Here is a 12,483-nt window from a genome sequence, read left to right as displayed (position 1 = left end):
AAATAATGTGTTGAAGAAATCTGTTGCATCTTTATCTATTAATGTAGAAGAATTAAAGAAAGAAAAAAATTATTTTGAAAAATGATTTTGACACCATCTCTAATGAGAAAACTGCTTTACAAAAACAATGTTGATGATTTAACAAAAACACTTGAAAATTTTGTAAAATGTAGAGATAATCTTAACGTGCTTCTTGGAAATCAAAGATGTGTTTTCGATAAGGTGGGCATTGGATATGACCCTATTAAAAAAAAAAAGAATCTCAATAGAATTTTTAAAAAAGCACCTCTCATAACTCACCCTCATATTACTTGTCATTATTGTAAAAAAAAAGGCCATTATATATCTTCTTGTTCATTCAAAAATAATATAAACATGGGAATTAAAAAGATTTGGATTGTTAAGGGATCTAACAAAACTAACCAAGAATGACCGAAGAAACTATGGGTACCAAAAACCAACACTTGATTGCCATCTTGTAGGTTTGCTTTAAGTACAAAGCTAAAGAAGGGAAGTGGTACCTTGATAGTGGATGTTCCAGACATATGATCGGAAATAAATCCTTCTTTACTACACTTTCATCCAAAGATGGAGGCTTTGTTACTTTTGGAGACAACGAGAAAGGAAAAATCATCGGTATTGGTAGCATCGGTATTTCTCTTAACCATTCTATTGAAAATATTTTACTTGTTGATGGACTTAAGCATAATCTACTTATTATTAGTCAATTATATGATAAAGGTAATCGAGTTATTTTTGATAAATCACATTGCACAATTGAAAGCATAAATGATCATAAAACTTTATTCGTTGGCAATCGTCACGATAATGTTTATGTTTTTCATCTCAATGATCTCTATGCTAGTGATGTTAAATGTCTATATGTTAATAATGAAAATAGTTGGTTATGGCATAGAAGACTTGGTCATGCTTATATGGATTTAATTGCTAAACTTTTGAGAAATGATTTGGTCATTGGACTTCCAAAAATTAAATTTGAAAAAGATCATCTTTGTAGTGCTTGTCAACAAGGAAAACAAACTAAAACATCGTTTAAATCAAAATCTCACATTACCACAATTAGACCTTTACAACTACTGCATATGGATTTATTTGGTCTCTTAAGGACATCTAGTCTAAGTGGTAAACATTATTGTCTTGCTATTGTTGATGATTATTCAAGATTTACATGAGTTATGTTTTTAGCACACAAAAATGAAACATTTTCTTCTTTCACAAAACTCTGTCGTAGAATTCAAAATGAAAAAGACTTTCTTATTACTAATATTCGAACTGACCATGGTAGAGAACTTGAAAATGATAAATTTGAATTGTTTTGTGATGAGCATGGTATTGGACATAATTTTTCAGCACCTAGAACCCCTCAACAAAATGGTGTAGTAGAAAGGAAGAATAGAACTTTAGAAGAGATGAGTAGAACAATGCTTTGCGAAAATAATCTTCCTAAATATTTTTGGGCCGAAGTCGTTCACACCGCATGCTATATTTTAAATCGTGCATTGATTAGACCTATTATCAAAAAGACTCCTTATGAACTTTGGTATGATAGAAAGCCCAACATTAGTCACTTGCATGTTTTTTGTTGTAAATGTTTTGTGCATAATAATGGTAGGGATAACTTAGGTAAATTTAATTCAAAATTTGATGAAACAATTTTTCCTGGCTATTCCTTAACTAGCAAAGCTTATCGTGTTTTTAATAAAAGAACTCTTGTTGTGGAAGAATCTATAAATGTGACATTTGATGAAACTAACATCTCTGTTCAAAAGCAAATTGTTAGTGATAATGTAAATTTGGAACCGAATGTGGAAGATTCAAGTATCTACAAAGAAGAGAACCAACCATGTAAGCTGAACAAAGAGATTGAATAACCTATTCTCCCACCTCAAGAAGAAGGAGGAAACAATGATGATCTGCCAAGAGAATGGAAGTTTGTTCATAAACACCCTAAGGATTTAATCCTAGGGACCCTACAAAAGGTATCGAAATTCGCTATTCACTTAGAAACATTTGTAGTAACCTGACTTTTCTCTCACAGATTGAGCCTAAAAACTTTCAAGAAGCCGAATTCGATGAACATTGAATGATAGCTATGCAGAAAGAGCTTAACCAATTTGAGAGAAATAAAGTGTGGGGAACTTGTGCCAAAACCTAAAGATCATACCATTATCGGTACCAAATGGATCTTTCGAAACAAGCTTGATGAATCTGACACAATTGTAAGAAACAAGGTTAGACTTGTTGCACAAGGATACAATCAAGAAGAAGGTATTGATTTCGATGAAACCTTTGCTTTGATTGCTAGATTAAAAGCCATTCGCATGTTACTTGCATTTGCATGTTTTAGAGATTTCAAACTTTATCAAATGGATGTAAAAAGTGCCTTTCTTAATGGTTTTATAAATGAGAAAGTTTATGTTAAACAACCCCCATGTTTTGAAGATCATGCTTTTCCAAATCATGTTTTTAAACTATCAAAAACTTTATGTGGTTTGAAACAAGCACTTCGTGCATGGTATGAACGATTAAGTAAATTTTTGATTAAAAATAATTTTCTAGAGGAACGATTGACACAACACTTTTTGTTAAAACTAAAAATAATGATTTATTTATTGTGCGAATATATGTGGATGACATTATATTTGGTGTTACTAATGAAACCTTGTGTAAGGAATTTGCTAAGTGTATGCAAGGTGAGTTTGAGATGAGTATGATGAGGGAGCTAAATTATTTCCTTGGGCTTCAAATCAAACAATGTAAGGAAGGAATTTTTATTAACCAAGCTAAGTACACAAAAGAACTATTCAAAAAGTTTGATATGTATGACTCAAAAATAGCTGGAACACCTATAAGCACACCCATTAAGTTAGATAATGATGAAAAAGGTAAGTCCATTGATCAAACAAAATATCGAGGTATGATTGGCTCACTTCTTTATTTAACTGCAAGTAGACCCGATATTATGTTTAGTGTTTGTATATGTGCTAGATATCAATCAAATCCCAAGGAATCACATCTCAGTGTTGTTAAAAGAATTTTTAAATATCTTGTTGACACTCAAAATTTGGGACCATTTTATCCTAGAGGTGTTGCATTTGATTTAATTAGTTACTCGGATACCGATTTTGCCGGATGCAAACTTGATAGAAAAAGCACCAGTGGCACTTGTCACTTTCTTGGTAACTCATTAGTATCTTGGTTTAGCAAAAAGCAAAATTATGTTGCTTTATCAACGACCGAAGCTAAATATATAGTTTTCGGAAGTTGTTGTGCCCAAATATTTTGGATGATACAACAATTGGAGGACTTTGATTTGCATTATGATCATATCCCTATTAAATGTGATAATAGTAGTGCCATCAATTTAAGCAAAAATCCGGTTCAACACTCACGAACAAAACATATTGAATTATTTTTTAAGAGATCATATTCAAAAAGGGGATATTGTACTTAAATTTGTAAACACCGACAAACAATTGGCGGATATTTTCACAAAACCCCTAAGCGAGGATCGCTTCAATTTTATTCGTGGTGAGCTTGAAATGTCAATTTCTACTTAAAATTTTTTGTTATGACTGTGAAAATTGAATTTTTGTTAAAATAATAAATGTGTATTGCTACATTGATATGGAAATAGTTATATCAGTTGAATGCTCTCAAGTCCTTTATAGCGACCCCGGTCTTCTCCCATTTGATTATTGTATCCGGACTTAGGTTCCGTAGATTCTGTCATTGTATAATTGTTGTTGTTGTCCCTTATTTGCTCATTTGGACTTATAGGATGTGTTGGGCAGGATTGTTTCAGGTTGGTTGGGTTTAGAAACCAAGTGTTGCTGTCCAGAATTTTGGATCTTCGCTCGAGCTAGGAGTTTGTCGCTCGAGCGAGCTGTTATTTTTGGTTCTTCGCTCGAGCCGGGGTTTGGTAGCTCGAGCGAGAGGTTGCGTCTGATTTGGACCTGTAGCTGTGCATTCTTGGCTCGAGCGAGCTTTTCTTCGCTCGAGCGAGTTAGTTTGTTCATCGCTCGAGCAATAGTTCCTTCGCTCGAGCGTGTGTCTGGTTACAGACCTGAGGGTTTGAGTTCTTCGCTCGATCGAGTTTTCTTTCGCTCGAGCGAGCTTTTGGGTTGTTGGCTCGAGCAAGGTTTTCTTGGCTCGAGCGTATCTTTTCTGTGTCTGGTCGCTCGAGCGACCAAGTCTTCGCTCGAGCGAGCCGGTCAGGTTTAATTAGGCAGCAACGTGTTTCAGATCAGTTTTTCATTCCCTTTCAGATTCCAAAACCCTAGGTACGAGTTCTCTCTCCCTCTACACACCTTCTCTCTTAGGATTGATCTACTTAGAGTGAGTTTCTACCTTAGATCCTTTATTAAAAAGATAGAGTGGGTCGAGGGCTTCCATTTAATCTGAATTGTTGGTAGTTTGGAGCACTTTGGAGTTTGGGCTTTCATCTCCATCTTCTCTTTTGGGGCTATTTCTTCGAGGTAGGGATTTCCTACTCTATTTTATAGGTTTTGTTCTAAGTTTTGGTATTTTGATATGTTGGGGATACTTTGGAAAATTTTGAGAAAAACCCTGGTTGTATTATTAAATCAATTTGTATGGTTAAATTCATGGAATTGGGAAAAGATGGTTAAATTCATGGAATTGGGGAATTTATGGATTAAATGGCGTAGTTGGATAATTTGAAACATGTGTCTATTGAATTGTTGACATAGTTATTTTCAGTTTAGAAATAACTGTTTTGGGCTATCGGTGGAGGATAGTCGTGATTGTTGTAGACATTGCATGTGGATTAGGAATAACTGAAACTAATCACATTGGTTAAGTCATTAATTTTGTCTATTGCATTGATACAGAAAATATGTGTGTTGATTGAGCATTGCATTTGCATACATTGTTTTGTGTGGGAGGAGATAGGGGATGTACTCCACGGTTTAGGGGAAGATAGGGGATGGACCTCTAAACCGGATTTTGTTTGGGAGGAGATAGGGGATGGACTCCATTAGCATCACTTTTATGTGTGCTTATTTATATAGAAGTGTTTTATTGATACAGCACTAAAATGTGTATCAATCTGGAAGTATGAAGTGTTTTGATTTAAGCTTGAGTCTCATTTGTTTGTTGATATTGGAAGGATGTGAATATGATATATGTAATTCACTGTTGTAAGTTTGGCCAGGTTCTGAGCCATGTTGATAAAATTGGAAAGTAAAACGTGTCTTAGACAATAGTGTCATGAGGAGTCCGGATTCTCGGCCGCCCTTTCCGGCGGCCGAGGCAACAGCCCCCCAAAACGACGTCGTTTTGGGGGTTTTTTGAATTTTTTTTTTTTTTTTTTTTTTTCCTGGATAACCCCCAAAACGACGTCGTTTTGGGGGGGCTGCTGGGAAGGGCCGCCCAAAAGGGCGGCCGAGGATCCAAATTCTGTCATGAGACTGTAAAATGAAGTAATTGGTTACCTTGGTTAACCACCTGTTGAATGCTATTGCTTTATTCATTGCTTATATGTGGTTTAGTATATTTCTACTGGGCTGTGGCTCACCCTATATGGGAACATCATTTTCAGGTTCAGGTGATAAGCTACCTCCAAGGACTTAGCTTGGAAGGGACTTGGACTTTGAAGACTATCTTTAGTTAATTGTCTTTATTTATTGGTACATGTAAACATCCAAGCCTAGGGCTTTTCTTGTATTGAGTTATAACTCATCTTTTTTGTATCCAAGGGTTGGCTTGGAAAGATGTAAGCCTGTAGGGCATTTTATTCGATGTTGCATGTAATGCTTTTATTTTGTAATACTCTGATGAATGAATTAATAAATTGTTTTCTTTAAATAATGCATGTCAATTGTATATGTATATAATAGGTTTATTTTGAGGGCGTTACATCCTTCATACATTTATTCTCCTCAACAGTTTGTTATTCTCAACTGTGTAACTTTTTTTTGGGGGGTTCTGCATCTTGAGGTAAAATTAATTTTGCACACATTGATTTTTTTTAAACCCTGATGGTTTTTTTTTTCGCATTACCATTCCAGCAACACCAACGTCCCATTAAGTTTAATTTCTACTGGTATTATTTTATTTTAATTTATTTTCTTTTTTTTTATTTTGCTATTAGGCTTAATTATTTTTATTTTTATTTTTTTCTCATTATTATTTTTTGTTTAGGCTTAATTTTCTTTCTTTTTTTTGCTTTTTAATTTCATTTTTCAATACTTAAACATAAAAACAAAAACAAATCAAAATACAAATATTTACATAAAAAAAACCCTTCATTTTTTTTACGGCCATATGCCGATCAAAATAAACATATTTACATATAAAAAAAAAAACCTTCATTTTTACGGCCATACGCCGATCTTACTTACTCGCATCTTCCATCATTTTCTTCCTCTTTTTATCACATTGGGAGGCCCTTGAAGGCCCTGCCCCCGTGCTTTCGTCGAAAGTGACGACTCCCCACTGACTATCAAAGGCCAAAAACGACGTTCCTCTAAATCAGGCCATGGACGTGGTCTTCCGTTTAAGCTCTTTATTTTTAGCCTTTAGTACGCAAATCTCTGCTAGCGCATCTTTGTACATGTGCTGGAGCAGCGAGAGTTGGGCGTTGACTTGGTGGAGCTCACTCATCTTGTTCTGCAGTCGGTGAGCTAATTTTGTGACTGCAGTCATCATCTCCATACAGGACGTCAGTGTGAAATGATTGGCTTCAATGTCTGATTGAGCTACCATTATTTCCTCAATCGACATCATAGGAAGGTTGGGAAGAGTAGGAGCCGGGGCACTCGGCCTAATAGCGCTTACGGGACCATTCAGGTCCGGAAAGAGAGTAAGGGGACGGGACGAGGCCATGAAGTAGAAGCGAGAGTTGTAATCGACAGGAGGGTCATTTTTTGGCAGCTTTTCTGCTCTGCTCAGTCTTTCTGTTCTATCTCTCTTATGTAGAAGAAGAAAGAGATGGAAGCGAATAAGAAAGAAAAAGGAGAAGAGGGTGATTAAGAAGAAGATGGTGGAGAAGAAGACAAGAGGAAGAGAGAGCCGAGGCCGTTGATTGACCCGTCTCGCTTTTGTCGGTCGACTGACGCAAAAGCGAGGACGCGTGTCCGACGCTATTTTCGACAGAAAAGAGAGAAGCACGCGAATCGTATATATATGTATATATATATATATGTTTTGAGTTGTATAGATGCCATTTCTCACTATCATTTTCCTTCTCCTCCAGATTCTGACCTATGATTTCCTTTTTGATAATGTCACAGAGGGAGAAACTTATGATGTTATGTATTATGATGATGTTATATATTATGATGATATTATGTATTATGGTATTATTTTCAAACTAATCTGATATTATGTATTTATAGTTTGATATCTTAATCTTATATCATGTTGTTGATTAAAGCTTATTTATTACACATGTGCTAACCTATGTATTTAGAAATGAATTCAGAGAGTACGATTTGAGGGAGAGCCTTTCTTACTCCCAAATCAAATCAAAACTTCATTGTGTGCCATCATCAAAAAGGGGGAGATTGTTAGACTTATTTATTTTGATGGTTTATTTAATTATGTTTTAATTTATTTGAAAGAGAAAAATCAAATCAAAATTTATTTTGTCCCATTATTTCTCACCTAAACCTTTATCCTAAATGTTGTTAGAATGTATTTAATATTTGATTAAATCAGGAGTTTAAATAGCCCAAAACAGAGGTTCAAACAGCCCAGCACAGCAGTAGTTCAAAAGGTTTAAGTGGAAGATATTCAAATTAGTAATGATGGAGTAGAAGATATTCAAATGAATATAACGGCTATAAACGACTATAAGTTTCATTATATATACCAAAGCCTCTGATGTGAACAAGTTACAGAAACTACAAACAAGTTACAAAAATCAAAAAATATTCTTTGATCTAAAATCACTCTCATCTATTCTCTGAAAAATTTTCTGAGAAGTGTTCTTCAATTTTTGTTTACATCTTCTCTGAGAAATTATACATTAAGTCGTATAGCTTTAAGCCCATCTTTCCTGTGTAATGCTTACAGAAAAATCAGAGTGTCATTTTTATATCTATTTTTGAGAGATAATTCTTGTAGCTTTTTGTGAAAGCAAAAACACATTCTTTTCAATCCTGTAAGAGTGTAGTACTCTCAGTTTTGTTTTTTTTTTTTTTTGGACTTAGAAAGTCTGTGTAAAATCTGTAGAGGATTGCTCCATATGTGAAAAAGATTGCTAGCTTCCTGTGAAGCTAGAGAATAGTAAAAAAATCTCAAGTGAAGCTTGAGGAGTGGACGTAGGTCGAGTTGAAACCGAACCACTATAAATTTGTTTGCCTCTCTCTCCCTTATCTCTTTATTTTATTTAAATTGCCATAGCTATATTTCATATTTTTATTGTGCTAGAATCATTAATTGACATAGTTGTTAGAACACTTGTTTTAATTATTTTTATTTCATTAACTATATTTATCTATTGTGCTAGTCATGATTTTTATTAGGGTATTATTATTTTTAATTGTAAAAACCTAATTCACCCCCCTCTTAGGTTATCTTTTGGTTAACAGTACCTTTAATAATAATAGGGTGAAATGCACATTAATGTTCATGTTGACAGTATGAATATTCTATGATGTGAATATTCATACTATCAAATTTATTTAATGTGAATGTTCACATCTTAGAACATTCAAAATAGTCCAAAATAATGCACACCAAATTGCTAAGGGTTCAAAAAATATTTATAAAGGTAAAATTATCCATAAATTATGCAGGATCTAAGACTGATCGTCATTAACTTCTGGTTTGTGTACTTTCTATGGTGATCATCTTATCTCATGGAAAAGTAAAAAGTAGGCGGTTGTTTCTAGGTCTTCTACAAAGGCTGAGTATCTGGCTATGGCACATGAGACATGTGAGATTCTTTGGCTTCACTCTATTCTGGCAAAATTGGGTTTTAAGGAGACTATTCCTTCCTTTTTATTTTGTGATAACAAATCTACCATTATCTTATCCTCTGATTATGTGCTGCATAAGCGTATCAAGCATATCGAGGTTAACATACATTTCATTCGAGAAAAAGTTCGGATTAGCATTGTGTGTCCATCTTTTGTCTCTTCTTCTTAGAAGTTGGCAAATATGTTCACCAAATATGTAGGACTAACTTTACTCAAGTCTTTCATTGACAAGCGGCGTTTGTTGAATATTTTCACGCCAACTTGATGGGGAGTGTAGAATATAGGAATCAAAATATTATGTTTGAATATAAAAATTAGAATATGAATTATTTTGTTGAATATCCTTGTGTATATTATTTCTTAAATTGTATTATAAATATATTATATATACATAACTTCTACCTCATTGATTGATAAATCAAATAATTCTTTCCATTCTTTTGTCCAAAAATGCACACCACACACTAAAAGAACCTAACGTTGAAAAGAGTGAAAGATACTTTTAAACCACACACTTGGAAGGAACACAACAAAGCCAGCAAAACAAAAGGGTCTATAAACATAATTGCCCTCCTTTTCATCTTCATGATCTTAAATGTGAAAGGACCAGTTGCAGGTGATGCCCAGTCTGTTGTTGTCTCTTAGATGGAAAATTTAGGTCACAATAACCCCTTATAGGCCCCCATTCAATCAATTATGATGATAAAAAAAAATAAAAAATGATAGCATTTCATTCTTCCATTGGTGGGCTAGTTTCATGTTGTATTGTTACAAAATTTAACTTTAAATCTCTTCATTTCAAATTCAGTCATTCAAGTAGAGAGTCTTTAACTGTATTTGAATCGTAAATTTAAGTAGAAATTTAAAAAGTGAAAGGAAAAGTCTTAGTGAAATGAAATTATATTTCATTCACATTGTACTTATCCTTTTTCTTTTTCTTTTCAAATTCCTACTTAAATTCATACTTCAAACACTTACTTTCAAATCACACCATAAACCTTAAAAACACTTCATGTCAATGTCTTGATGAAAGCAAGAGTTCAATGCATGTCAAATGCATGGATTGGAGTTGGTTAGGACATCTCCAATGGTTAGCCAAATATTTCATCAAATTTGAATAAAAAAAATTACGAATTCCTTTATCTAATATCAGTCACTCCAACGACGAATTTGTAGCTGGTATCAAAACATCGGTTGTTCGCGGAGTGTTCGACCAGTCGATCGGCAATAGCAAATGAATTTTTTTTTTGAAAACCAGCCTGTTGACAGTCCACTGCCCCCACCAAGCGGAATTTGCATAGTTGCTGTGTTCTTCTTCTTTCTTGTTCTCTTTCAGATGTTCTTGCCTAGTTTAGTGATTGAAAAATCGAAGAATTTAGTGATTGAAACTTACTACTCATTTATCTTCTTCTCTCACTCTTGATTTTCTTTGTATTTTAATTTTCTTTGTTTTCTAACTTTCAATCCCACCAAACAAATACAAAACAAACGCCCTTCTCTTCATCTTGATTCCGGTAAGTTTCCCCAATTAGCATTTTTCTTTTTTGATTTACAACTTCTGATATCATTTGATGTTTATTTGTTGTGGGTTTTTCATGCTTTTGTTTTTATATGATGAACCATTTTAGTCATTGGATTGCCTTTCAATTTTTGTTAATTTCCAAGCCCATATGTATATCAAATGTTTGTATTTATTGCACAAGATGTATACATGTTAACATGAATATATGTGTGTGCGTGCTTGTCTATGTAGCTATATTTGTATATATATATGTGTGTGTGTGTGTGTGTGCATCTCTAATGATGTATTTTTTTTTATATATATCAAATTTGAATAAAAATTCTATTTGATATTAAGTGTTTCAGCGGAAGATTTTGAGCTTTTATCAAAATACCAGTCGACCGGACAAACGACCGAGTGGATGTCCGACCAGTCGATTGGCTAGTGTGTTTTTTTCACAAATTTTTACCTAGAGATGGTCATCTGGAGATATTCGGTGGTGAAAATTCAACTGCTATGAACAGTGATTTAATGAAAGCTCTCGGCGTTTTCAATTTAGTGAAATTTTTTTGATATCCTCGATTTGAAATTTATTTGATATAACCATTGGAGCAGGAAAAGAGGTGTTTTTTCAGCAAATTTAAATTTAATGACAGAATTGATGAACCATTAAAGATGATCTTAGTACGATTTTTATAATTGAGAATATTTATAAATGAGGGAAATAAATAAATAAAAATAAGGACAATTACCGGAAGAAAAAAGGAAGACTTATTTATAAGCCCTATTTCGGACACTTATACTATGTTAAGTCCTGTGTAATTTCTTATAGAGTCTCAAGTTTTATTTAGATAGGAATGTATTCCACAAGATCTTATGAGTTGTAAATAAATGGTATTAATATACTATTATACACTATAATGGCAAAACCATATATAGGAAATTGAATGGTATCATAGAAAGTAACATTTTCACATTCAATTAAAAAAATAAAAAACTTAGTAAGTTTACGAAACGTAACGTGACACGTTACGTTACGTTGATGTAGGTGTCACATTACGTTACGTTTCGTTTATGTAGGTGTCACGTCACGTTACGTTTATGTAATGTCCCATCTGATATGGTTATGTAGGTGTTACGTTACGTTTCGCAAACTTAATCTATGGTAACATTCAATTTCCTATATAGGAAATTGAATGTTACTATAGAAAGTAACATTTTCACATTCAATTAAAAAAATCAAAAACCTAGTAAGTTTGCGAAACGTAACGTGACACGTTGCGTAACGTTTATGTAGGCGTCATGTTACGTTACGTTTATGTAGGTGTCACGTTACGTTTCGCAAACTTGATATATGATAACATTCAATTTCCTATATATGGTTTTACCATTATTTATGATATTGACAACTAATATTGAGGGTAAATGTGTCAACAAATTTCACACAGGACATATGGGAACATAAGTTTTTCAGTAGGACCATATGTAGCATAAGTCTCCCTAATAAGACTTATAAATAATTTTCCCCAAAAAAAACTCCAATGTTTGAGCTTTATTACAAAATAAATCATAAATTTTGAATTTTATCAATTTAAATCATAATCTTTTAATTTTTTTATTAGACTATTTTCATTAAGTAAAATCGACGGAAAAAGAGTATTTTAGTCATTAAATACACTGTATATACATAAAATATCTAAAGCGTGCTTTTTGAGAAGTTTAATGACTAAAATACCTATTTTTTTTCATCAATTTTACTTAATGAAAATAGATAAATGATTTAAATTGAAAGTAAATAAAAAATTTAAAATTTAAAATGATAAAAATAAAAACTCAAAGTCCATTTTGTTGCAATACTCAAACTCTAAAGTTTTCTTATAATTTCTCCCAAAATTTGAAGACTTTACGCTTTATGTTATACTTACTAAGATAAGCCAGAATAATAAAAATAATTTAAATTAAGGTTTTGTTTGGAAAGCTCGTTATTTTAGTTGATTTTTTAATTTTTTAGCT

The sequence above is a fragment of the Camellia sinensis genome, chromosome 13 (assembly GCF_055761805.1).
Source record: "Camellia sinensis isolate YWXY chromosome 13, ASM5576180v1, whole genome shotgun sequence".
Lineage (NCBI taxonomy): Eukaryota > Viridiplantae > Streptophyta > Magnoliopsida > Ericales > Theaceae > Camellia > Camellia sinensis.
This window is presented reverse-complemented; position numbering follows the sequence as displayed.